Source organism: Myotis yumanensis, unplaced genomic scaffold (genome assembly GCF_028538775.1).
Source record: "Myotis yumanensis isolate MYYU_CA2020_CCGP unplaced genomic scaffold, mMyoYum1.0.hap1 SCAF_5, whole genome shotgun sequence".
NCBI classification, from domain to species: domain Eukaryota; kingdom Metazoa; phylum Chordata; class Mammalia; order Chiroptera; family Vespertilionidae; genus Myotis; species Myotis yumanensis.
In genome coordinates, this window is record NW_027223756.1 from 21,605,213 (window position 1) to 21,630,334 (window position 25,122).

Here is a 25,122-nt window from a genome sequence, read left to right on the forward strand (position 1 = left end):
ATCAAGTGAATAAATAACCTGATGTACAGAATGAACTGGTGACTATAATGAATCAGGGACATAGAAAGGGAATGGACTGACTATTCTTGGGGGAAAAGGGGTGTGGGAGATGCGGGAAGTGACTGGACAAAAATCATGCACCTATGGATGAACTCAGTGGGTGGGGAGTGAGGGTGGAGGGTGGGGTGGGAGCTGGAAGGAGGGGAGTTATGGGGGGAAAAAAGAGGAACAAATGTAATAATCTGAACAATAAAGATTAAAAAAAAAATCAATAACAAATATTTTTAAAAAAGAATCATTGAATGAACACATAAATAAGTGGAACAACAAATTGATATTTCTCTCTATCTCCTTTCCTCTCTCTCTAAAAATCAATTTAAAAAAATTTAAAAAAAGAGAGAGACACTGGGGAGATTTGACAGACAAGAGAGGAGACACCGAGGGGCAGAGATTGGAGGGATGCAGCTGCCAACCAAGGAATGCTGGGAGCCGCCAGGAGATGGAAGGGGCGAGGCACAGACGGTCCCTTGTGCCCTCAGAGGAGCCTGGCCCTGCCAGCACCTTGATCTTGGACTTCTGGTCTCCGGAACTTCGGGAGAATAAATTTCTCTTGTTTCAGGCCCCCCAGTTTGTGGTAATTGGTTATGGCATCCACAGGAAGCCAATACAGGTGATATACACGTGTGGTTCAAGTCTCAAAACAACCTAAAATGTAAACATTGAGGAATCTAGCTTTTCTAGGTAACCGCTTTTATTAGGTTCTTCTTTACTTGTCCAGGGTTCTTCATAGAGATATAAGAGCATGTTTCTGCCATGTTTAAGAATGATATTTTAAATATCTGCCTGTGTCACTCACTATACTTAGATATGCACTCACTCGGCCTGGCCCCTGGGCCCCTGGGCCCTGGCCCTCACCCCCCACTTCACTCCAGGCTGCAGCACCCCCACCTCGTTTCCTTGCATGAAGATCCCACGCTCCTCCTGCCTCAGGGTCTTGACTCCCCCGCTTGCTCCAGCCTGACCCTCAGACCCTTCAGTCCCCACTGCCTTCCTGTCATCAGTTCTCACTGAAAGGTGACTCCCCCGGGAAGCCCTCCCTGGCCTCCCAATTCTAACCCTGTTACTCACTGTGGCACTTGGGTTCATTTTCTTTCTTGCCATTTGTTGCAATCTAACATTATCGTGACCACGTGTTGGTTTTCTTGTTTGTGTCTGGCTCCCTCTCCAGCGGTTCTCAACCTGTGGGTCGCAACCCCTTTGGCGGTCAAACGACCCTTTCACAGGGGTCGCCTAAGACCATCCTGCATATCAGATATTTACATGACGATTCATAACAGTAGCAACATTACAGTTATGAAGTAGCAACGAAAATAATTTTATGGTTGGGTCACAACATGAGGAACTGTGTTTAAAGGGCCGGAAGGTTGAGAACCACTGCGAGTCTAGACTAAATTTGAGGAGCTGGGATTTGGTTTGTTTACGCCTCCATCCTGGACCTTAAACAGTGCCTGGCACATAGGAAGCCCTCCGTAAACATTTGTGGAATACAGAGATTAAACCTAAAGGCCGACCACTTTCTAGAAACTGGGGCGCACACTAAAGGAGGGTTCCTAGAGTCCACGGACCCTCTAGTATAGAGGTTCTCAGCCTGTGGGTCGAGACCCCTTTGGGGGTTGAATGACCCTTTCAAAGGGGTCGCCTAAGACCATCGAAAAACACATATATAATTACATATTGTTTTTGTGATTAATCACTATGCTTTAATTATGTTCAATTTGTAATAATGAAATTGGGGGTCACCACAACATGAGGAACTGTATTAAAGGGTCGCGGCATTAGGAAGGTTGAGAACCACTGCTCTAGTATATTGTGTTTTGTGTGGACATGCATGATTTTCATGGAGATGGTTGACAGCTTTTATTAGATTTTCAAAGGGGTCCTGACCCCAAAGACATGGTGGGGTCTTGAAATCAGGGCTTGGTTGTGCAGGAAGGGAAACAAGCTTAAAAATTCAGTCCCCAAGGCCCACTGGGGGTCTGGGGCATATGTAGCCAGCCTGGAGAAGGAACCTACGAAAGCCAGGGCTACTATTTGTATCTCACAGGCAGTGGAGGAACAAGGGAAAATGAAAAGGCTTTCACTTCAGCAAGGGAAGGACCTCCACGCTGACCGAGACCATAGCGATGACTGGGGAGGTGGGGAGGTCCTTGTCACTGGAGGTATGCAAGCACATGTGCATGCGTCTCTGTCAGAAATGGTTCTGGGATGATCAGGCCAGGGAAACACACTGTCTTGGGTTGTAGGAGTGTTACATGGTCTGGGTCAGAGGGGACAGTCTCTAAGTTAACGTAGCTGAGGGTCCTTCCAGCCTTCCACAGGCTAGAGTACACCTGACATGCCTCTATCCCCAGAGTGAGTTCATTTGAGTGCCATTCCCATGTTTCACATACAAGGAGCAAGTCTGGACTAGGTTGGTTTCTACTTTGCCTGCTCCCATGACCCTGAGAGGGGCGGTCTGGATGAAAAATGCAAAGACAGGCCTGGATCCCCTTTTTTGGCCACTATCCTTTTGTAGCAATGACCTTGGCTTACACAGGCTGCCAGCTGGCCAGACTGTCCTCCTCTGGCCTCCCTTGGCTTCCTCACGGTCAGCAGCTTTCTTTTAGGACCAGAGCATCTCATTTCACATCCTTTATCTGGATCGTCAGACCACATCCTACAGCAATTTCAGGGTGCCCTTCCTGCTGTCTGCTTCTGAGAGAGGCAGCTCTCAGAGAGCCCAGAAGCCTTCTCCTTGAAGCAGGAAAAAAAATCTCTACTGAGTCAGGGGTGCCAGTTTCCGTGGGGCACACCAGGAGACAGGAGATGGCCCCTCCAGAGAGGCTGTTGGCTCCGGGGCTCGGATTGGACAATGCTGTCTTCAAGCTCATATGGGAGATGGCTGGCCTGGGGCTGGGGCTGGTGCTTGCTTCCTAATGCAGCTGCTTAGCACTTACGGAACCCCAGACACATGTATAATGCTCTGAACTGCTCTCCATCTGCACCAGGACAACAAGTCTCACAAATCTCTGACTCTCACAAACCAGATTCAAAGTGTCAGGCACAGAGTAAGAGCTCAATAAACAATAGGTGTATTATTACTACTATTATTGTTTTAATAGGTATTGCTTGACCTCTCTGGGCCTTGGCAAAAGTATGATGACGATATGCATCTCAGAGCAAGGATTAAGTGAGGTCGTGGGATGAAAAGTGCATTTTGAGATGTACAATCCTGACCAGGAACGACCGGTTGCTATGATAGACAGTGACCACCAGGGGGCAGACACTCAACGCAGGAGCTGCCCCCCTGGTGGTTAGTGTGCTCCCACAGGGGTAGCTCCACTCAGCTACAAGCCGGGCGGACAGTTGCACGCGCAGTAGCGTTGGGAGGGGGGAGCCTCTCCCGCCTCTGCAGCAGCACTAAAGATGTCTGACTGCAGCTTAGGCCCTATCCCCCAGGGAGCAGGCCTAAGCTGGCAGGTGGACATCCCCCAAGGGCTCCTTGACTGTGAGAGGGCACAGGCTAGCTAGACTGAGAGACCCTCCCTGAGTGCACGAATTTTTGTTCACCGGGCCTCTAATTAATAATAATAACACAAAGTCCTTCTAAGCAAGGAAGCCTGTTTTTCCAGGATTGGTCACAAGAGGGCACCATCTCCCTTGCCCAAGTCTTGCCCTGGTGGCCACTCTCCCAGGAGGGATCTGGTGCTGGCCTCCCTCACTGCTGCAGAGCCTGGGCCTAGTCCTGGGGATCTGTCACTGGACCTGTTCTTGGAGTGCCAGTTCCTTCTCCCCATGGGACGGAGGCCCATGGCACAGCATTTAGGAATGTGTTACTCCTTTAGGGCTGTGCTGAGAAATGGTCTCAGCGCTGACATTCTGTAAAGGCAGTGACGAAGCTCAGACTGGTGCGTGCCAAGGAGTCTATCCTCACAACTGCACCCTCATGGACCTCGGGGTCCTCAGCGGTGAAGTGCAGGCACAGGTGTCCTCTCAGCTTGTTCTGGGGCATGAAGGAGGACGTGGGGAGCCGGGGAATCTGGGTACCGTCCTGTAAGAGGTTGTCAGGCTGTTGGGTTTTTCCTGGAAATGTAGCAGAACCTGGAGGATCCTGCCAGCTGGGGGGGAGGGGGGGACCTGTGTTTAAAATGTCCCCACGTGTTGGCCATGATGCCTATAAGACAGCTGAAGTCCAGAGTTCACTCTGAACCCTGATAGCCATGTGGGGTGTGATTTCAGAATCTCTTATGTAACCTGGTCAGTCACGCCTTTGGGACTGAAGGTGAGTGGCTGCTGTGTGGCTGGGCCCTGGGTGCTCCTGGCTCTTACCTGGGTCCCACCCTAACGGACCGCATCTCCCTCCTCTAACGCTCCACAGCGGGTATTCCCAGACTTGTCATGGCAGCTCCCTGGGGCTTCCGACTCCCCCGTGTGGGTCCTGATTGCTGTCCGTGCTGGTCTCTGGAAAGTCTGGCAACGTGAAGGCACCTGGGGTTCCCTGGGGGGCGGGGGGCTGTTATGCGCTAAGTTGGAACCCCCCCTCGCCCCCACAACCAAATTCATGTTGAAGTCCTAACGCCCAGCACCTCAGCATGTGACTGTATTTGGAGTCAGGGTCTTTGAAGAGATAATGAAGGTTGAATGAGGTCACTAGCGTGGAGCCTAGTCCAATGTGACTCGTGTACTTATGGGAAGAGATTAGGACACAGACACGCAGAGTGAAGACACAGGGAGAAGACAGCCATCTACAAGCCAAAGAGAGTGGCCTCAGGAGAAACCAACCCTGAGATCCTGGGTCCTATTCTTCCAGCCTCCAGCACTCGGAGGAAGTAAAATTCCATGGCTTAAGTTGACAGTCTGTGCCACCAGTTATGACAGTCCTAGCAAACTAAAGTGGACAGACAGGTTCATTCCCTGCTTCCCCCCCCCCCCCCCCCCACCACAGTTCCCTCCCTCTACCACGTTCCCAGGAAGAAACAGGACACAAGTCAAGGTCCAGCACTTTATTACAGTCACAGAGCACAGGACAGACCACTTGGGTCTCACTGAAGTCTTGTTTCCCCCCTTTCCCCAGAGGAAATCATCGGGGGACAGCCCTGCCCACCGGGCCAGGCCAGTGGGAGGAAGGGGACAAGGGCAGGTTAACAGCATAAACACAGACTTGGTTTGGTTCCAGTTTCATGACTCATAAGCTGTGTGATTTTTAGGCAAGCCTCTTAGTCTCTCTGAGTCTTGGCTTATTCCTCATCTGTGAAACGGAGAAGTGATAGGACCTACCTCCCTGGGTTGTTGTGAGGATTGAACTCGATAACACCCGTGACGTGTTTAGCACAGTGTCTGGAAAACTGTATGTAGTCAGTGAGTGGAACTGTTATTATTGCTATTGTTATTATTAGGACCAAGTCATATTTCTTCATGGTCAGGCAGCTCTAATCTCTGTGTTTGAGGGAAATGCCTTCAGTGAGGCCTGTTAGAATGACTGCCTGTGACACATGTGGAAACCACCTGATTCCTGAGAAGACAGGGATCAGACCCCAAACTTGAGGATTCTGGGGCCGTAGAACCTACTGTCTCTACCAACCCCATGACAAGCACCAGGAAGGGTTTGCGAAAAGTTCTATGTTTGTGCCTGGACCACTTCCAGTCTTTGGCATTCAGTCATTAGCATACCGTATGTCTACTCACAAAGTCTTTTTTTGTGTGTCTTGTAGTTTTTGCTTTTGGCTAAGGAATTGCCATAGGCTACTGCACTTGGAATCAATTCCTGGCTCTGCCTTTTGTTATCTGTGCAACCTTGGGCTGGTCACTGCACCTCTCTGAGCCTCACTAATTACATGACCTTCAGGGAGCTTGGAGGAGAAGCCAGGGTATGGAAGTAAAAGTGCACTGTTGATGGAAGCATCCTTGGTAATGAGATGATGGATGGGGCCACGGTGGTCACTGGTGAGTGGGGCGGAGTCTCAGCATGTGCCTGCCTGTGTGAGTGGTTGTGTGCGCTTGCAGAAGCCCAGTATTCCGGGAGTGGGTAGAGGCAGGCATCACCACAAGAGGGTGCTCTGAGCTTTGTCTTCTCTACCTTGAAAAAATTTTCCTTTTTCTATAGCTGATTCCAAAGTGATCTAAGACTCGTGGTTTTTAGTTTACCTAACTGATTTAATAAACTTTACAAATAAATTGATGTGCATTTATTAGTTTATCAATAAGAGGACACGATACTGTGTCCCTACCATCGGCATGCTGGGAAGTGGGGCGAGGGTGGGTGGAGACGGGAAGAAGCTGGTGCCTTATGGTGTCCCGGCTCCACCACTGCTCAGCTGAGTGCCTGCAGGAATTTCCCAAGAGTGCCACAGTGGTGAAGTTCCCACATCCAGCCTCAAAGGGATGTTGCGAAATGGACCAAATGGAAAGAAAAGCAACTTAAAGGTCAAGAACACAGTCACGAGCCCTCTTACCTCCAGTGCAGGCCTCCACTTGACCCGCATGCCGTGCTGCAGCCGAGGCCCCCAGGGGCAACTCTGGGATGGGAAGGAGGCGAATCCAGCTGTTAAGCCATGACCTCAAGAACAGTATTTCCAGGAATCCCCATCTTAGCATCTAAGGGATTCCTGGGAAAACTGGACCGTGAGGACAAGGTGAGAGTGCGGCCTTCAGCACCAAGGCCCTGCCACGCCCCTATGGGACTACCGGGGAGTTTCTTCTGCATCCAGTCGGTCTGCAGAAGCCAGTGTGGGTGCGCCATGTATCGCAGGATGTGGCTCCGGGAGGCGTAGTGACTGGAACTTCAAGTGGCCTGGAAAGTACTTTCCCGGAGGTCAAAGGCCACGTTCTTGACCAGCATCCATCCAGCAAGCTGGCCCCCCTTCCCGGGACAGCCATGAGTTGTGTGCATTCCTGAGACTCCAGCCAGAGGGAGGGTTTTACTCTAAACTAAACCAACCGGGCAGATCCGGTCCCTGGTCTCTGGCAACTTCCTCCATGGTGACCTCCAGCAAGTCACTTAACCTCGGCTTTCCTCAACTGTAAAATGGGGTAGTAGAGGACCTACCGGATTAGGTGACATAAATATAATTTAGGGGGTGGAGGCTAGGAAGAAGGGAATTGCTAGGATTGATGGAAAGTGTCTGGGTCTGTCTTTGCTAAAAGTGACCCAAGATGTAAGGACAAGACCAGAGGAGGGTTTATTATGTTCACCTCCAGGCCCCCGATCCCCAGGTTTCAATGTCACCTGCACTGAGTAACAATACAGATCTGAAAGCAGACAGATTAGGCTACAACCCTGGCTCAACACAATCAAGGTGTGACCTTGGGCAAATTAGTTAACTAGAGCCTTAGTTTTCTCATCTGTAAAATGGGTCAATAACAGTACCCACCTCCCAAGCTCATTGGAAGGGTAAATAAAATTGTGCTTAGCCCAGTGATTTTCCTCTGCTGTTCCTTGCTTGTCTGAAGCCCCTAGGAGCCGGCAGGCATTTGTGAGATGTTTGGATTGGTTTTAGCCAATAGCCTGGGGCAAGGTTAGCAGCTCCAAGAGAGAAGAGCCTGGCTCAAAGCTCAGGACTTCATCTTTAGGACTGAAAGATTTTGTCCAACCCACAAACGATGGATGGGTTTCAGCTCTGAATCCCTGATGGGACTTAGTGTTGAGAAGGATTCTGAAGCTGCATCTGAGCGCTTCAAGAATGGACGCCTTGACAGATTAGCGGGGTCCACCACGGCTCAGAAAAAGCAGAGTCAGGGTGCAGGGTAACGGCCACACTAAAAGCTCCAACCGTTCATCTTACAATGGACAGACTGTGGGGCTCAGAGCAGCCAGGACTTGCCCAGAATCATGAAGCAGATGGTGGCATGGGTGAGACTTGGGTCCAGAAACTTCCTCAGCACAAGCCGCTGACAGTCTGGAGACCGGAAGTGTTCCTGCCCTTCCTGGTGCCCCCAACACCAGCCCTTACCGCTTCTGGCAGGTGTCCGCAGAACAACTTCTCCCTTCCTGAGCTACAGTGCTTCATCTCAGACTCCCAACTGACCAGAGATGCAGCACTGCACCTCAGGCTGGGAGACAGGCCAGCCTGCACAGGGAGGCCGCGGGCAGGGAGGCCGGGAGGGGGCCTCTGCTCCACCAGATCCGCCCCTCAGGCGACTGTACCCCACCTCTCCTTGGCCTGGCATTTGAACCCTCTGGGACCAAATCTCAACTTTCCTTTTATTTATTTATCTTTTTAAAGAGCTTTATGGCAATGAGGTCCTCTCTCCCCTTTAAAGTGTACAATGAAATTGGGTTAATACATCCACAAAGTTGCACAACCATCGCCACAATCAATTTGAGGATATTTCATCCCTCCAAAAAGAAACCTCTTACCATGCAGCCCCTCCCACCCGCATCCGCCCCAGCCCTGGGCAGACCACCTTCTGTCTCTCTAGAGCTGCCTATTCTAGACATTTCAATAAATGGAGTCTCCCAATATGTTGACCCCATGCCCCTCCTTTGTGCTCGGTGTGTCCCAGCCAAACAGCACAGTCCTGGAATCTGACATTTTGCACCACCCAACACCTGCCACGGCCCCTGCCTGCTCTCCCTGCTTCTACCCCCAACACCCAGACTTCCCATCCACCCTTCCCTGCCGTCCACCCAGAATGATTTCTCCAAATGCAAACATGGTCCTATCTCGCCTCCTTAAATCCTGAAAGGGCTCCCACTGCACTCCGGCTAGCTAGATTCTGAAACCTTCACCAAAAGCTAGGGCACCCACCCCATCTTCCTCTTGGGCCTCTCCTCCAGGGAGCCCTGCACCCACCACCTCAGGCTCCCAGCTGCCATGCCACTCCCGTGCCCATCTGCTCTTCATGGGCTTGGTGTCTACTCAAACGGCCACTTCTTCAGGGACGCACTCCCTGCCTTTCTCAGACATTAGGATACCCGGGGCATGTCCTCAAACATCCTGTGCCCTTTCCTAATCCTTTGCCACAGTCTCGTTTAAGACCACCTGCACGCATGGGCTGCAGCCCTCCGTGAGGGAAGGGACCCTGCCTACTGTACTCACCACGGAGAGCAGGCTCGGGCAGTGGAGATCCCACAGCATCTGCTGAATGGCTGCATCGTGTTCCTCAATCTCATTCTCTCTGCATCTCGGTGGGACTGCACTGGATTTCCAGTTCCCTGAGGACAACACCCACCTCTTGTTAATGCCGGGGTGTCCTGGGTTCTGCTGGGGCCTTTGTACATGATGACGGGCCCAGGGAATGAATGCCACCCAGTGGATGATTGAATGGCGTGTCGGTAATTCATTTTTCTCTTTAGACCTGGCTTGGGTGGGAACATCTGAGTGAGCAGGCAGAGCCCCCCTGCACTCCTCCTGTCCCCCAAGATCTCAGGACACCCTGGGAGTATCCTCCTTCTTTTTTGGATGCCCACTGTGGTGGCCTTGATGCCAGATAACATATCTGTTCAGGGATATCTAAAGGGCAAAGGGGGGTGGGCAACCCTTTCTCAGGGCTGGAACTGAGCAGGAAAAACACACTTGATACTAAAACGCGTCTCCGATGCTCCTAGCAGAAATCTGAAATCAGGCCCCTATCCAAAGAGTCTTTTCCCTGCTCTGACATGTGGGGTAGGTCAGTCCCGATGCCCCCCTGAGCAGGCAGCCCCTTCCTGTCCAGCCAGAGAACTGCCTGCCTCTAACGTGGAATCCTTGTAGGAACTCTTGGCAAACCACGTTGGTCTGGGGAGGGATTCCAACACCAGGACCAGCCTTGGGGGGCCTGGGCAGCCCACAGCCTGTCCACTCCTCTCTCCGCTGCTCCCGCCAGCCCTGCGAGAGAACACGCTCGCCTGACCCATGTGGAGGCTTCAGTGAGGAGTCAGGGTTGTTCCAAAAAAGGGATCATCTGCTGCCTGGAACCAAGCAGATGAACCAGCCCCTGCACCCAGTGGGTGCCCAGGTTTCCCCAAAGCCCTTTCACCAAAACCAGCTTTGACTTCTGGGTGCAGCACAGGGAGTGAACCGTTTGGGGGGGGGAGTCTGTGGCCTCGGCACTCACTAGCTGTGGAAGACGGAGTGATCATGTCTGTCCATCGCTCTCAGTCCTGTCTACCAGGAGGGGAGGCGACGGCTGGGCGCTCGCCTGTCTGCCTCTTTCCTAGCGCCTGCTTATCAGCCTCAGGCCCAGGGCCTCGCAAGCCAGGGCACCGGGTGGAGTGTGATAACACCGTTTCATTTTCACTGTCTGTGTTCTGACCCTCATCTCCCAATTCTGGTCAGTGTTACAGTTTTCCATTTTTCGTGACTAGATTTAGATATTAACAACGACATCTTAAATTAGAAAATATTATGATTGTAAAAATTTTTTAAAAGGGCACCTGAGTGACTGCAATCTGGGCCACGTTTAATCTTCAGAACAGCTGATGGGGCTGGCGAGGTGATGGTATCACCTCCGCGTGGAGGACCCGGAAGCGGAGGAGACGGGTTCTAGGCCATAGCCCAGCTTGAAGGGGGTGGGGGTGCTGAGGGCTATTTCCAGCACATCCCACTGTCCCACTGGGCTCAGATTGTTGCCGAAAAATAGCAGCTCTCCTGGGTGTAGAAACAGGAAGTAGACGGGGCAGTCCCACGCTCCTAGGGGAGTACCGCTGACGCAGGGACAGGGGTTTGAGGCACAGCCTCTGACCAGGGGAGGGGTGTTGCCGCCATTTCCTCCGTGGGCGATAAGCTGCCTAGTTGTTTCTTTATATCTAGAAAAATCGTAAGGGTGCGGACTGTGCTAAGAACAGTCATTTATTGAATGTTTTAATTGGGCCGATCCCCGTGCATCCCCAAGGCTCCGTGGGAAGGGACTTTTCTGAGGGCAGGGAGCGAGGAGCCGAGCTGGGATTCCTCACTCGGAGCAGCTGGCCCAGGGCCCCCATTTCAACCTCTTTGCTCAATGTCTCACCCCCTGACCGACCCTTTGGGTTTGAGACAGTCTAACCATGTCACCTGTCCATCCGGCAAACTGAGTCCATCTTCCAAGGGCGAGACGGGACTGAACTTGATGTCATCCTTGCCCTGGAGGAGTGCCTGCGGGTGGAAATGGAAGGAAAATGCAAGGCAAATAGGGGACAGACCCCAGTGGCACGTGAGCCCCAGAAAGGACTGCCAAGGGCTGAGAGGACAGAGAGGTTCCTGGCCCTGGGGGAAGCTGGGAGGGCTTCCTGGAGGAAGAGGAGCTGAGGCTGGGCTGGGATGGCCTGGCTCCCTGGTTCCTGGAACTCTTCCCTTGACTCTCTGTGTCTTCCCGGCTGGCAGACAGCACTGGCCTGACCGAGAAGGAGGCCGGTAGCCCTCCTATGTCACTTTCCCTGCAAGCGGCTCTGGGTCCCTAGTCAGGGGACAGGGGGCCACTTGGGAATTCCGGTTCTATCACCAACTGGCTCAGTCACTTCTCACAGGCACGTCTCCTCTCTGCAGCTGTTTCCCCTTCTGTCAAAGGAGGCATTTGAATAGGTGACCTCGGAATCTTACCTGGTGCTGGCCCTTGGCAGTCTGGGGGGTTGCTCCAAGGATGAGCCGTTTCTCCTTCCTGCTCCCCACTGTCTTCAGGAAATGTCGCGGAGCCTGGGGGAACCTCTGTCTTCTGTCGGGAAGCTCCTGGGAGGTTGGGAAGGAGAAAATAAACAGTGGCTGTCTGGGTTTTCTCGCCAGGCCTGAGCCAGGAGGCCTCCCTGGCTCCTTCCCTTATATGGCCAGGCCGCTCTGGGCTGGGAGCCTGCTGCTGTGCTCCCCCACCCTCCACCACCACTGAGGGCTGGGGGCCCGCTAGTCACCTGGGACTCTGGGGCTGCAGAGGCCGGGGCAGGACTGAGGGTGGAGGTGGGACTCAGGACGTGTTCCCATAGTCACCTGTGCAACTTGGCCCGCTGTGGCCTCTGGGCTGCAGGGGATGGACCAGGTGGGAGGATTTATAGAGGGACAAAGGGTGGAGAGGAGGGAATCCACCTGGTTCTGACTTAACCTCGAACTCACCGCCGGACCCTGGCCAAGCCCCTTCCTCTCCTGGCCTGTTTCTCCCTGTGTCAATTGAGGACTTAGAAAATCCTAATTAATCCTCACAGTCAGCCCCATCGGGTGGGAGCTTTTGTTTCCCTATTTCACAGAAGGGAAACAGGCTTGGAGAGGCTAATGGACCACAGCTATCCAGCAAAAAGGGAGCAAAGCTGGATTTGAACTTGGGGCATCTGACTTCAGGGTCTGTGTTCTGAATGGGAGGATTGCTAAGGCTCCTCTTGGTGATAATATCCAACATGTGCCATATGGAAAGGGGATTCTGCTGCAGCTGGTCCCTCGAAGACCAGGAAGGCCCCAATGCCCAATGACCAGCCCAGAGGACACTGTTTCGTTAAACAATGGGGGCAGAGGCTCTAAGACATCCATCTCAGTGTCCCCCGTACCCCTCACAGGGCCTGGTGCAGACTCAGGGCTCAGGAAAGAGGAGTTGTGGAATCACTGACTAAATGAACCTCAGTAGGTTCACAAGTTCCTTCTTCCCTCTCAAGTGCCTGCCTGTGTCTCAGCCTCAGGCCATTGTCTCCTGAGCTGGATTGACAGGGTCCAGTCCTGCTCAGGTCAGCTGTGGGCCCGAGATGAGGGTGGTTCCGCTCAGGGCTGGGCTCCAGCTGCAGTGACCGTGGGAGAGGCTGCAGGAGGGGAGGGCGGGTGGGTAGGTGGGGGTGGGGCTGGGTTGCTGGGAATAGCTCAGAAATGAGCCTCGCACAAGCACTAACATCCTGTGTGCTCTTGAGCTAGCCCTGGAACCTCCCTCGACCCATCCATCATCGTGGCATCCGTTCGGACCCTGGCCCTCTTCCTGGGGCCCGGGGGCGGGTCGAGGGGGGCTGGGGACTGACTGTCAGTGTGGCCGAGACACCGCAGCTGGCAGGTCTGCAGGCCTGCTCAGTGTCTGCGCGGGACAGTCACGGGAGGAGGCGCCTGGAGCCCTCCTAATCCAATTTGTTTAGACCCAGTCTCCGAGGCTCGCTGGCTAGTGAGAGGGGGCTGGGTGTGTGCGCTGTGCCGGGGTGCACGTTTGCACACACGTGTGGGGCGTGCAGACGTGAACAGGTGTGCTGCGTTATGTAAGCCAGGCCTGGGCCTTGTCACATGTCCCCGGAATGTCAGCTCCTGGCCTCCTCCGCTCACCTCCAAGTCTTCCTCCACTTTTTCCATTCTTACAAGAGCTGGTGCCAGAAGCCCCCTCTGCAACTGACTGACTGTGCCAATCTAAGTGAGTTCCTTCACCTCCCTGGGTCTCAGTGTTTCCATCTGTCTTATGGAGCCAGGAGGTCACCCTGCCTGCTCCATGTGCAGGGTACTAAGAACTGGCAGACATGGGAGGACCAAGGTGGGCGGTAAAAACAGCTGCTATGGTAGCTTGATGTCCACATGTGCCAAGCACTGCGCTCCGGGGCACACACCTGACCTCGCGGACCCTGTCAGAGCCCCTCAGGCTGGCTCTGTCATCACCAGGCTTCCTACCCCAGCTCTACCTGTTTCTAGAGTCCAACCTGTTTACTCCTTTCCCGGGAAGACTGGCGTGGTTGCCCGCATTTCCTGAATCCTGTGGTCTCTGGAGCGCACAGGGCATGGGGTGGGGTGGGTATCTGGACTCTGGTTGTTTCCTCCTTCGGTCTCACTTGTTTCACCTTCATCCCAGACCCAACAGCCCCAAATTGCCTGCACCCCATCAATCAGCAGGGGCCCTCCACCCACTCCGCCCATCTGAGGCCTGGTTTCTCGGGCATTCTGAGGGTTGGGGTGGGGAGGGTATCCCGTGGACCCGGGTTACCACAGGAGCTGCCATGCGGGGGCGGGGGGGGGGGGTGAGGTGTGGAGCGGGGTGGGTGCTGGCGAGTGGGGTGGGGAGCACTCACAGTTCCGTTTCCAGGGTCCCTGTTGCCTGGTCCTCAGGAGGCCCCTCTGGGGTGCTTGCCCCTCCATCGTGTAGGGGTGGCTCCCGCCAGTGCCCTCTCCTGGAAGGAATAAAGATACTGCCTGTCAGGAGGTGTGGGGCGCCCTGTGGCCTTTGCAGGTTCTGCCCAGGCTGCCAGCTCCGGGGCTGAGGATGGATCTGGGTTGCTTCTGGGTCTTTGGAAGCCTCGGGCTGAACCTGCTGAGATTTTCCAGGCTTCAAAGAGCTGGCTTCTCAGGCCCTAGGCGGCCGCTATTCCTGCTTTGCCTGCCTGGCTTTCAAAAGGAGTCGTCTGAGCCGCTCCAACCTCTATGAGATGGGGGCCGGGGGGGAGGAGGGGAGAGGGGAGGCTCCCTGCTCTGAGCACACTCAGGCCGCATCAGTGGAAGAACAGGTCTGGAAGGAAATTTCCCAGAGGCCCCTCAGATCCCACCTCCAGCCTCACACATTGGGAAAGAGCCATTAAGGGGTAGTTCAAAACCTGGGGTTAACACCGTGGCCAGGAGCGAAGGGACAGCCCTGGGCCCACCTGGGACCGCTTCCAGCTGCACCAGGTTTTCAGCCTGCAAAGGGCTCCCTCCCCTGACTCAAGGAACACTCACAACCACCCCGTGGAAGAATCGCCTCCGCTTGCTGAGCTTCAAAGAGGCTCTCCTAGGAGCCCAGGGTCACCCGCTGGGGAGTGTCAGAGGCCAGCTTGAGCCCAGGGCTGCTCCTGCTCGATCCAGCTGTCTCCCGAACTTGGGCAGCAGCTGGCTAGATGACCACCAAACAAAGCTCACGTCATTACGGTCATTGCAAAGGCCCCTGTGCCCTTTCCTGGCCTCGCTCATTTCCAAGAAACACAAGGTACCGAGACTGGGCCACATCTGCGAGCCAGATGGCACGGCAGCGGGAGGGAGCTGATGTTGGGGCTCTGTGTCTGCGCACGAACCCAACCCACACTGGTTCTTTCAGGAGGACCCCTTCCTCAGCTCCCTGAAGCATGTGCACGGAGGACAGCTGCTGTTCTCCTTGGGCTCCAGGGTTTCCACCTTGTTTGGAAAGAAGAGAAAGGACACAGGCCCTGGAGCTAGGCAGACCTGCACCGGACTCTCGCCCTAACACTCTCTAGCTGTGTGATCTAGGGCTGGTGGCTTCACCTCTCTGAACCTTGGCTTCCAACCTCCCAGTTGTTTGTGAAGGTAGAATGTCAAGTGCAAGCACAGCTGCTGGCACGTAGTAAGCCCTCAAGAAGTGGCTGCCATTTACACTATGAGCATGGGGCCGGCCCCACCGTGAGGCCCAGGCACGGAGGAGCCGAAGCAAGAAGGATGAGGCAAAGGCCCAAAGTGGTACCCAGAGAAGACACGGAAGCTTCGGTGGGAGCCACCGTGTGGGGCCCTTTTCATGTCGCCTCTGTGTGGGCTGCTCTGGGCTTCTGTCCCAGAGTGCCCTCCCATCCCCTCGACACCCCAGCTGAGTTCACCAGCCTCACACGCTCCCTATTTCCTCCCCAGGGAAGGTCGCTGCCTGGGGACCTTGGAGCAAGCCCTGGGAACGCAGTTTGAGGCGGAAACAAGAATGATGCAGGAAAAAGGGAAGAAAGGGGCCCAGACCTGCCTGGCCTAGAATCCCAAGCCCTCTGGGAGTAGCTGGGGCTCTGGGAGGGCGGGGGGTAGAGAACAACACCCCCATGACTCTGACCTTGGAGTGAGAAGTTCTCCCCTCTGTCCTGCCCTCTGTCCTGCCCACTTTGCAAAGAACTGGGAGTTCCAGGGCTCCAGTTTACTGGGACTGGGCCATGCCTTTCAGATAACACAAATGTTGGTTTCTCTTGGAACGTGTTGGATGGGAAGAGCAGCAGGTTAGGTACCAGGTCTCCTGTAGATGTGCTGTGTAATTGCAGACAAGTGTCTTTCCCTCTCTGGGCCTCATCATGATGGTGGGTTGAGGACTGGACTCCATGGTATCCAGAGTCCTCCGAGCGTCAGATAAGTGGGGATGGTTAGACCTCACGCTGTCCCCCTGGTGTGAGTGTCAGTGTGAAGGAAGGTGAATGGTCTGCATAGGTCTGCATAGAGAGACACTGGGCAGCAAGTACTGAGGCTGGAGCTCCCCTAGCTGCCTTTGACTTCCTTTGCCCCACTCCCAGCCTACGGCTCAGCCCAAAGCAGCCCCAGTGACCTGGATCAGGTGGATTTTCTATATCAGGACTTGAAGCCTCAGGGCATGAGTGCTGGTTTCCCCCCCATTGTTCAGATGAGGAGACTGAGGCATGGAGAGCAGATGCAGTCAGTTGGGGGCCCCGCTGGGACTGACCCCTTCTACTCACTGAGGGATCCTAATGGCTCAGATCTTAACAAAGGGGCCTCATAGGAAGGAGGGAGAGAGGAGAGCCTTTAAGTTCCTTTGGCTTTGAACATGGAATAATCATGACTTCCTTTTCCAAATATCTTTTGGCCCTTCCTAGAACCAGATGGCGGATGTTTGGAATTTATGTTGTAAATAGTGTTTAAGAAGGCGGGGGGGGGGGGGGGGGGGGGGCGGGGGGGCGGGGTAGATATGTTACTCTCTCCAACCACCAAAAACAGGATCCAAGGGAGGGAATGGGGGAGGGGAGCTGACTCTGAGAAGATTTGGGGCGAAAGGAGAAGGATCATTTGGGGAGAAGGGGAAGGAAGAGAGAGGCGAGAAGACAAAGGAAGAGAGATTGATGGAGTGAGAGTGAGAACAAGACAGAGAGAGGCCAAAAGAAGAGGAGAAAGGGAAGGAAGAGAGGGCAATGGGTGAAGAGGGAGGAGGAGAGAGAGAAGGTGGGTGAGCGAGATGGCGAGGGGGCTCTCTGGGTGCAGGCTCATCTTGAGTTTAGGAGCAAACCCTTGCGTTTTCTAAAAATAGTTCAGCCTTTCCCCCAGCGGGGCTGGCAGCAGGGATGAGAGAGGCTTGTCCTTTTATGGTAAGAAAATTCCAGATCCTCAAGGGGGAGCTGGGCCTAAGCCTGTAGTTCTGGATAAAGCCCAGCCCTGGGGTCTGGGTTGTGACTTGGTGGGATTTCCTGGCTTGGGTGGCCCCACCTTTGGTGAGGAAAGGGCTGAGGTGGCAACGCTGGAGCTCCAGTGTTGGAGGTGGAAGGGCTCCTAGAGTCATCTGGTCTACCCCATCTTTCTATTTGATAGGAGAAAAAAACCGAGTCCCATAGAGTGGAAGAGACTGTAGGCTCCCCATGTAGGGGTTTGAGGTGTCAAGGTAAATCAGTGCCAGGTCCGCATGAGGATGGCTTACGTGCCCATTATTATGGAGGGCAGTGTGGGCAGTGGAGAGAGCACTGGTCTGGGGTTTAGGAGACCCACAGCACACCCCCAGTTGCTTGTGGTTTGCGGTGTGACCTTGAGCAATCCGCCAAATCTCTTTGGTCTCAGATTCCTTCACGGGGGTGATCTTAAGGGCCTTTTGCCTCTCTGGGAATTCCAAGACTGGAAAGCAAAGCCTGGGCATAGAGGCAGTGGGCAATCTGCAGGCTGCTATTTTCTTCCCGTGCCTGGCCTACTTCCTATGCTGAGGCAAAGCTAAGATGCACCAAGATAGAGAGGAGGTTCTATAGGAGACGGGGATAGATCATAGATGGGAATCTTCAGCTGTCCAAATTGGTTGGGTCCAGCCCCGCACTGGACACACTGAGGCCAGAGAGGACCTTATGTTCAAGATCATGCTCCAGGTCATGTGGAGAGTTGGGGCAGAACCAGGAAAGAACCCGGCCTTGGGCTTTTTCCTCTACAGGAAGCCTCCCATCTGCAGCAGCTGGCAACTTTGGGGACCATCTGTGGCCAGGAAAGGGGCCTTTCGGAGCAGAGCAGACAGAACTCAAGATACGCCTTCATTGTCTGACTACCTCTTAAAGACAGGCTGTCCTGGCAGGTCACCCACCTCTCCTTGGCCCCCCTCCCTTGGCTGCAAGCACCTTACCATGGTCTCATCTCTGGCTGGAAGGCAGGAAAGAGGCGAAGAAGGATGGATAGGACAGGGCAGCCACTCTGGCAGTGTAGTCTCGGGCAAGTTTCCCCTTGTTAGCCTTGGGTTCTGCATCTGTAACACAAGGAGATGGCCTTGAAGATGCTCTTGACAGGACTGTCAGCCCTAACAGGACTGTGACACAGTGAGTTTAGCACTCAACACCAGGAAAGGTTATGAAGCAGGCAGTGGGTTCACCAGGTGGATGAGATGGATCTAGTCACTCTCTGTTGCTTTCCAGTGCATTGAGTCGGGGACCCAGTGCCCAGGGTTCCTGGTGGCCCCAATCCTCTGTCAATTCTGGGAGCCTGGACTGACTCTCTGTCTCCAGCTTGAACCCAGAGCTCAGGTAGCTCTGGTCTTGAGTGTCCAGGAATGCTTGTTGGCCTGATCCGTGTTCATGCCCACTCCCCAGGACCCTGCCCAGGACTTTGCCCTTCCCTCCACCCTGTCCCACATAGCTGTCTACCTCCCCAGCCCCTGCCTGGCCCCCCCTCCCCATCTGCCCTGCATCTCCATCTCTCCATACGTGGTCTTTTTGTGACTCAATCCAAAGAGGAGGCTCGCTTTCCTCTTCCAGCCTCCTGTGACTGCCCCCCCCAATCCCCCCACCTACTGCTGGGGGAAAGGAGGGACAGGAAAGAAAGGGGCCAAAAATAAAGCATCTTGTTCTAAGCTTCCCTGTGACCCTCCTGGAATTTCCATGTAAACTCTCTGGGGCGTGTGAACAGGGCTGTCAGGGACCCTGGTCCCCTCTGCCTCATTCCTGCTGGGTGGAAGGCCATCGGCTGAATGTCCCCCAGAGACCCAGACTCACAACCAGGCTCCAGGTCTCCCTGGTGTTCCCTGGGAAGGGCAGAAGGCAGCAGTGTGGTGAAAGGAAGTGGGAGGGAAGGGAGTCCCTAGAGGCCCCCATGCGCAGCCAGGGCAGAATTGATGTCATGCCCAGCTGGGAATCTGACATTCAGGCAGGAGGGGGGCTCAGCCCCATGAGACTGGCCCAAGGCAGCCAGGGCTGTGATGTGAAGTCCCAGTCTGGTGGTGGGAAAAGCCTGAAACCTCATGTTTGACTTCTCTCTATGGTGTCATTGCTAAGGTTGCATACCTCTGGTGATGGGGAGCTCACTGCTTTCCAATCACCTCTCTCTCTTTGGATAGACTGTTGGAGATTCCTTCCCAATATCCTGACGACATCTGTCTTGCTGGGGAGGCACCCCCTGTCCTTTCCTGCTCCTCAGAAAGCTCTTCAGATGGTGACTGCAGCCCTGGGGCTTCCTACGTCTTCTGATCCCACCCTAAGGCCCTCTTTTCCATTGGTGACATCTCCGTCACCAGCGCTCACATCCCCAGGTCTCTCCCCTGCATTGGTTGCCTCCAGGTGGTGCTTTGGGGACGGGGACAAACAGGCTACAGAAAGGGACAGATGCCAAGAAGGACCTGTCCCCTCCTGGGGCGTTGGTCTCTGGCTATCCAAGCCACTTCACGGCCAGGCCTTCCCCACTTTGCCAGCCTCAACCCTCACGGAGTTCCTAGACGTACCCTCCGTCCCAACCAACCGGGCTTGTTCGCTCTACCCTGAAAATGTCTTCCCAGCCCTGCCTCTGCCTTTGCGCACAGAGCTCCCCAACTGGAATGCACTCTCCTTTCTTCTTTGTCTCTCCAAAGTGCGCCCCTGCTACTCTGAGCCCCACCCCAGGTTCTCCTCCCGAGAGTCTGAGCATCACTGTCATCCATGGGGTCACCAGAGCTGTCCCCCTTTTTTCCAAATCAAGCAGCAGCACAGCCTGAAGAGCCCAGAGGGATGGAGGAACTTACCCGAGGGTGTTGGCTTCAGAGCCAAGGCCAGAGTCTTAGCCTGGTTCTCTCCCTTCTTCCCCTTCTATTCAGCTTAGCTCGGCAGATGCCCTCAGATTCAATGCTCTTGTGGGGCCATCTGCCTGAGGTCTGGCAGGCTCGGGGCAGACTGACCAGTGGCCTCCGAGGGTCCAGCCAGGGGTGGTGCCATCAGAGGCTCCTGGGGCCTAGAGGGTGGTGGTCATGGCAAGGGACTGGGGACCATGAGGAAGCAAACCCACTCTCCAGAAAGCGGAGGCCCTGACAGGCCAACCCCATCATTGTGCAAAGGAGGCCAGGGGCCCAGGAGGGACAGGCTTGCCCTCGTCATAGAGGCGCTGCCACAGGACAGGAGCTTGAGTCCAGACACCCCAGTCTCTCTTTTCCTCGCCATCCTAGTTGTCCGAGATGCCCATCTCTTGCCATACTCCTCCTTTCTCATGCTTCAGCCCCACTGGCCTCCTGGAGCTATCTTAGTATTTCTTCCATGCCAGAGGGCCTTTGCACTTGCAGTTCTTTCTGCCAAAAGTGCCCTTTCCCCAGAGCTGGCTCCTCCTGATTCTGGTCTCAGTTCAAAAGTCACCTCTAGATGAGGCCTGGCCTGGCTGCTGTATTATTACCCACTACTGCCCCTGCTCGTGGCCCTCCGAGGCTGCCCCATATATGCCCGTATTTCACATATCTCCTGGGTTAGTTGCTCATTGTCTAGCTCTTCCAGGGAGCGTGACCCCCTGGGCAGGGTCTGTGTCCCCAGGCCTCCCACAGGGCTGGTGCAAGATGGCCAGAAAGACAGTTTATGGAGGGGCAGCCGCCAACATTGGAGCAGCTGCTCTGAGGCTGGAGGAGGGCTTCTTACAAGCTGTGTGACTCTGGACAAATGACTAACCTTCCTGAGCTCCCAGGTTCCCCGAGGGATGATTCTTACCTCAGAGAGTGCTGGGCAAAGGATGTGGGCAGAGTTGATATGTGGCAATTGTTTTTATTTGTTTGTTTGTTTGTTTTTTGTTGTTGTTAATCTTCACCCGGGATATTTTTCCATTGATTTTTAGAGAGAGTGGAAAGGGTGGGGGGAGGAGGCAGAGAGTGAGAAACATAGATTGGTTGCCTCCTGCACACACCACCCCGACCAGGGCTGGGATGGAGCCTGCAATCGAGGTGCCCTTGACCAGAATCGAACCCGGGACTCTTCAGTCCATGGGCTGGTGCTCTCTATCCACTGAGCAAATCTGGCTAGGGCCAATTGTCATTTTTGAGGGAACAGTTTATCCCCTCCCCAGGTGGAAACAAGATTTCGAGCCCTGTACATCCCCTCTGCCCCCCAAAAGCTGCCTTTGGTATTCACAGTTCTGCAATTACATTTTATTGGAACTTACTATACGCCAGTCACTGTTCTGAGGGCTGTATCAGTTTTAACTCACTTAATCAGATGGCTCAGTAACCCAACGAGACAGGTATTCTTATCACGTCCAAGGCCACGCAGGTCCTACCAGGCAGATGTGGGATTCAAACCCAGGCACCTTTAACAACCAGCCTACCACACCGCAGTCCCACTCTAGCAGCGCTCTGACCCTCGCCTGGTCACCTCGCCACCTGGGCACAGGGATTCACCCTGCATCTGAAGCCTCCTGGCTCCTCACCCGAACAAAAACAGGCCCGAATTGGTCTCCATGGGGCCATGAGAGCGGGTCATTCACGCTGTCCATTAAGGCACACTGCGAATTGGAGAAAAGGTTTCTGGTGACAGAGCATTGCCACCAACAAGCTTCTTTTGCAAGAGGGAAGGGGGCTGGCTCTCGAAATGTGTGGTGAAGCCCCATGGGGCCTGTCTAGACAGGCCCTTAGGAGGTGGCAGCCACTGCGGCCTCCCCCACTCCCTGCCCCCCCCTCCTGAATTCCTGCTGATCGGCCCTAAGGCGACCTCTGATTGGACCACAGCCACTGCATACTGCTGGGCGGGGGAGGGCCCCTGGCAGTGCTCACTGCCAACCAGGGCCTGCAGGGTACTCTGCAGCTTGGTACATATGTAGGGCGATTTCTAGATGCCCATGTGGACAGGACATAGCAGCATTTTTGTTTCTTCCTTACATTCTTTATTACACAAATTTGATAGACACAAAATAAAGTGTAACATACATACTTCAAGAAATCTGATCATTTCGAGTGCTGTCAAGGAGGGGGCCACCCCTACACTGCTGGTGGGCACGTCACTTGGTTCAGCCACTTTGGAAAATCAGTAAACGAGCCGGAACTGGACCCAGGCAGGGCCTCCTTTTGGACCACGATGGCCTTGGGTCTCATGCGACCAGAAGTGGGGAGGGGAGGGTGCCGGGCAGGCTGGCGCTGGGGGACTGTGTCCATGTTGGGTCCCAGATGTGGCCAGAGCTTGTTCAGAAGTGTGTCTCCCAGTCCTGACCTCAGGCCTCTGCCTCTACCTAGCTCTGCCTCCCCGATGCCCATCGCACATTGCCTGCTTTCCTCTGAATCCCCACTTTACCCCCCTGAAGTCCTCTGCTGTCCCTCTGTCCCCATCCCATGCTGCTGTCCTGGAGATCAGCCCCTTCCCCACCAGAGGCTGCCTGGGGCCAAGCCTGCCGTCAGAGCCCCTTCCACTCCTTTTAATCACTTGAGGCCCAACCTCCAAAAGTTCCCACAGGCTACGGGCATCTGCTTGGACTTGAAGCAAGTGGTCAAAGGGCAGACTCGTCTCAGGGCTCCTGGGGAAATTCCCGACACTGGATGCCCTTTAGCTTGAATGGGGCTCAGAAGCCACATCCTGCGTGGAGACTGTGTTCCCCAACAGCTTCATGTACAGACAGGAGGGTGCAGGTCGGAGAGGCTAGGGCGCCTGCCCAAGGCCACCAGGCCCAGCACTGAGAGGCAGAGCTGGGGCTGGCGCCCAGGCCCCATCCCCATCCCCCAGCCAGCGTGCCCATCCCACTGCCCTGGCCCAGCCAGTACCCTGGCCTTCCTGCCTGTCTGCCTGTCTGCCTGTCTGCCTGTCTGCGGAGCCTGAGCTGATACGGCTTCTCCTCCAGTTTTGCTTCTTGAAACCATTATTTGAAAACAGTTTTCCTTGCCAGGAGCCCCGGGCTCTTGGAGCTGTGAAATCAAACCTCATGGAACACAGAAGCACTGTCTACCGAGGAGCCAGGGAGATGGGCCCGGACTTGGTCACGGCGGGGAAGCGCAGCCGGCAAGACGTGAGCAGTGTCCACTCCCCCTGTTTCCGCCCCCTGCCCCACTCCCCCATTTAATCACAGCCACAAGGAGTCCTCGAAGCCAACAGGACCACAGATTCCGCACATCCGTCAGGGCAGGAGGGTGCTTAGAGATCATCAAGTCCAGCCCCTGTGCAGATGGGGAAACTGAGGCCCAGAGAGGCGGAAGGCACAGAGCAGGTTAGCAAGAGAGCGAGGACTAAATGCTCAACACAGTGTTCTCCTGGGGAGGATGCTGTCCCCCTTCCCCCCCACATCTGCCACTGGTGCTTACCTCTCCTGTGTCTGGTCCAGGTGTGGCTCCTTGTGGCCCAGAGATGGGGGTCAGCCATTTGGGGGATCTTTGAGGATGTCACTGCTTCTCAACTAACTTCACTGGGACTCTGGCACCTCTCACTGCTGCAGGGGCACTAGGCCCCCAACCCCTTGCTCTCTGCTCCCTGGCCAGAGGCCCTCTGCCTTTTACCTTATATGAGCTGAAGAGGCAAGCCCAGTGTTGGGGCAAGGCGGGTGCTGAGCCCTCCCGGGGCCCCCGATTGGCCCAGGCGCCCGTCACGTGACCGCCTCGCCTTGACCTGCCCCCGGTGCCGAATGTTGCTTTTACCCCCTAAGGAAGGAGTGGTTGACAATTTTCATATTTCTTCTAAATTTGGAGATTTCAGACAATGCTGGGAGGCTTGGCTCCAGCTGCCAGAGGCCCATGTGGAAGTCATTAAGCCCAAGAAGGGGGGGCCAGGGGAGAGAGGGAGGCAGGGAGAGGAGGAGGAGGAGGAAGGGGGTGGGGGCCAGAGTTCTGAGGGTTGCCAGTTGTCAGCCTGGGAACATGAGCAAAGCCCTGGGAGTAAGCTGTGTGTGTGAGAATTTCCTTCCTCCTCTCCGTCCCTGTGTCCCAGGCCTGGAGTGGGAGTGCTGAGATTTTCTGGGAACCTTTAGCCAGGAAGACATCAGTTCTGGCTCCTGGGGCCTAGAGGGTGGTGGTCATGGCAAGGGACTGGGGACCATGAGGAAGCAAACCCACTCTCCAGAAAGCGGGGGCCCTGACAGGCCAACCCCATCATTGTGCAAAGGAGGCCAGGGGCCCAGGAGGGACAGGCTTGCCCTCGTCATAGAGGCGCTGCCACAGGACAGGAGCTTGAGTCCAGACACCCCAGTCTCTCTTTTCCCCACCATCCTAGTTGTCCGAGATGCCCATCTCTTGCCATACTCCTCCTTTCTCATGCTTCAGCCCCACTGGCCTCCTGGAGCTATCTTATTATTTCTTCCATGCCAGAGGGCCTTTGCACTTACAGTTCTTTCTGCCAAAAGTGCCCTTTACCCAGAGCTGACTCCTCCTGATTCTGGTCTCAGCTCAAAAGTCACCTCTAGATGAGGCCTGGCCTGGCCGCTGTATTATTACCCACTACTGCCCCTGCTCGTGGCCCTCCGAGACTGCCCCACATATGCCCATATTTCACATATCTCCTGGGTTAGTTGCTCATTGTCTAGCTCTTCCAGGGAGCGTGACCCCCTGGGCAGGGTCTGTGTCCCCAGGCCTCCCACAGGGCTGGTGCAAGATGGCCAGAAAGACAGTTTATGGAGGGGCAGCCGCCAGCATTGGAGCAGCTGCTCTGAGGCTGGAGGAGGGCTCCTCCCAGTGGCCAGCCGCGCCCTGAGCCGAGGGCTGCTACCCCATCCCTGCCCTTTGTTGCTCAGAACTTCCCTTCTGTGGCCAGGGGGCTGGACCATAGCTACCTCCATTCACATTCTAATTCCGGGTCCCCTGGCTCCTGGCTGCCCCCTCCCTCTCCTCCCTCAGGGCCCGGATTCCCTCCAGCACAGGACCTTGTGCCATCCTGTGTGGGGCCAGTGGCCACGAGGGTTGTGGGATGCTCAACCCGACAAGGCCCCGGTTTAGCAGGGCATCCTCACCTCCTCTTCCTCCCTCTGAGGAAATAATCCTCCTGATGTGGGAGGCCTGTGAGCCCGTTACTGCCCTGTGCTTCCCAGCCAGTCAGCTGTTGCTCTGAGCCTCACCTTCCTCCTCTGTGAAATGGGATAACAAGGCCTGCCTTGCATCATTGCTCTGAGGGTCAGCAGGGGCGGCCCCTGCTGTCCTGGGGATGGG

General features: G+C 55.0%; 1 long non-coding RNA gene across 3 annotated transcripts; it reads right to left on the reverse strand.

Annotated features, from left to right (window-relative positions):
• Positions 1 to 5,027: 5,027 nt before the first annotated feature.
• On the reverse strand, positions 5,028 to 23,447 carry LOC139010336 (uncharacterized). 3 transcript variants are annotated; one of them, XR_011471504.1, is made up of 7 exons: positions 23,293 to 23,447; positions 17,923 to 18,042; positions 13,940 to 14,038; positions 11,535 to 11,660; positions 10,394 to 11,090; positions 9,078 to 9,193; positions 5,028 to 6,554 (listed from the first exon to the last, which is right to left on the reverse strand). It is a non-coding gene; the product is annotated as an uncharacterized lncRNA (long non-coding RNA). The 3 variants fall into 3 exon arrangements; XR_011471503.1 differs by having other exon boundaries at positions 5,028 to 9,193; positions 11,010 to 11,090; XR_011471502.1 differs by having other exon boundaries at positions 5,028 to 9,193.
• Between the last annotated feature and the right edge of the window lie 1,675 nt (positions 23,448 to 25,122).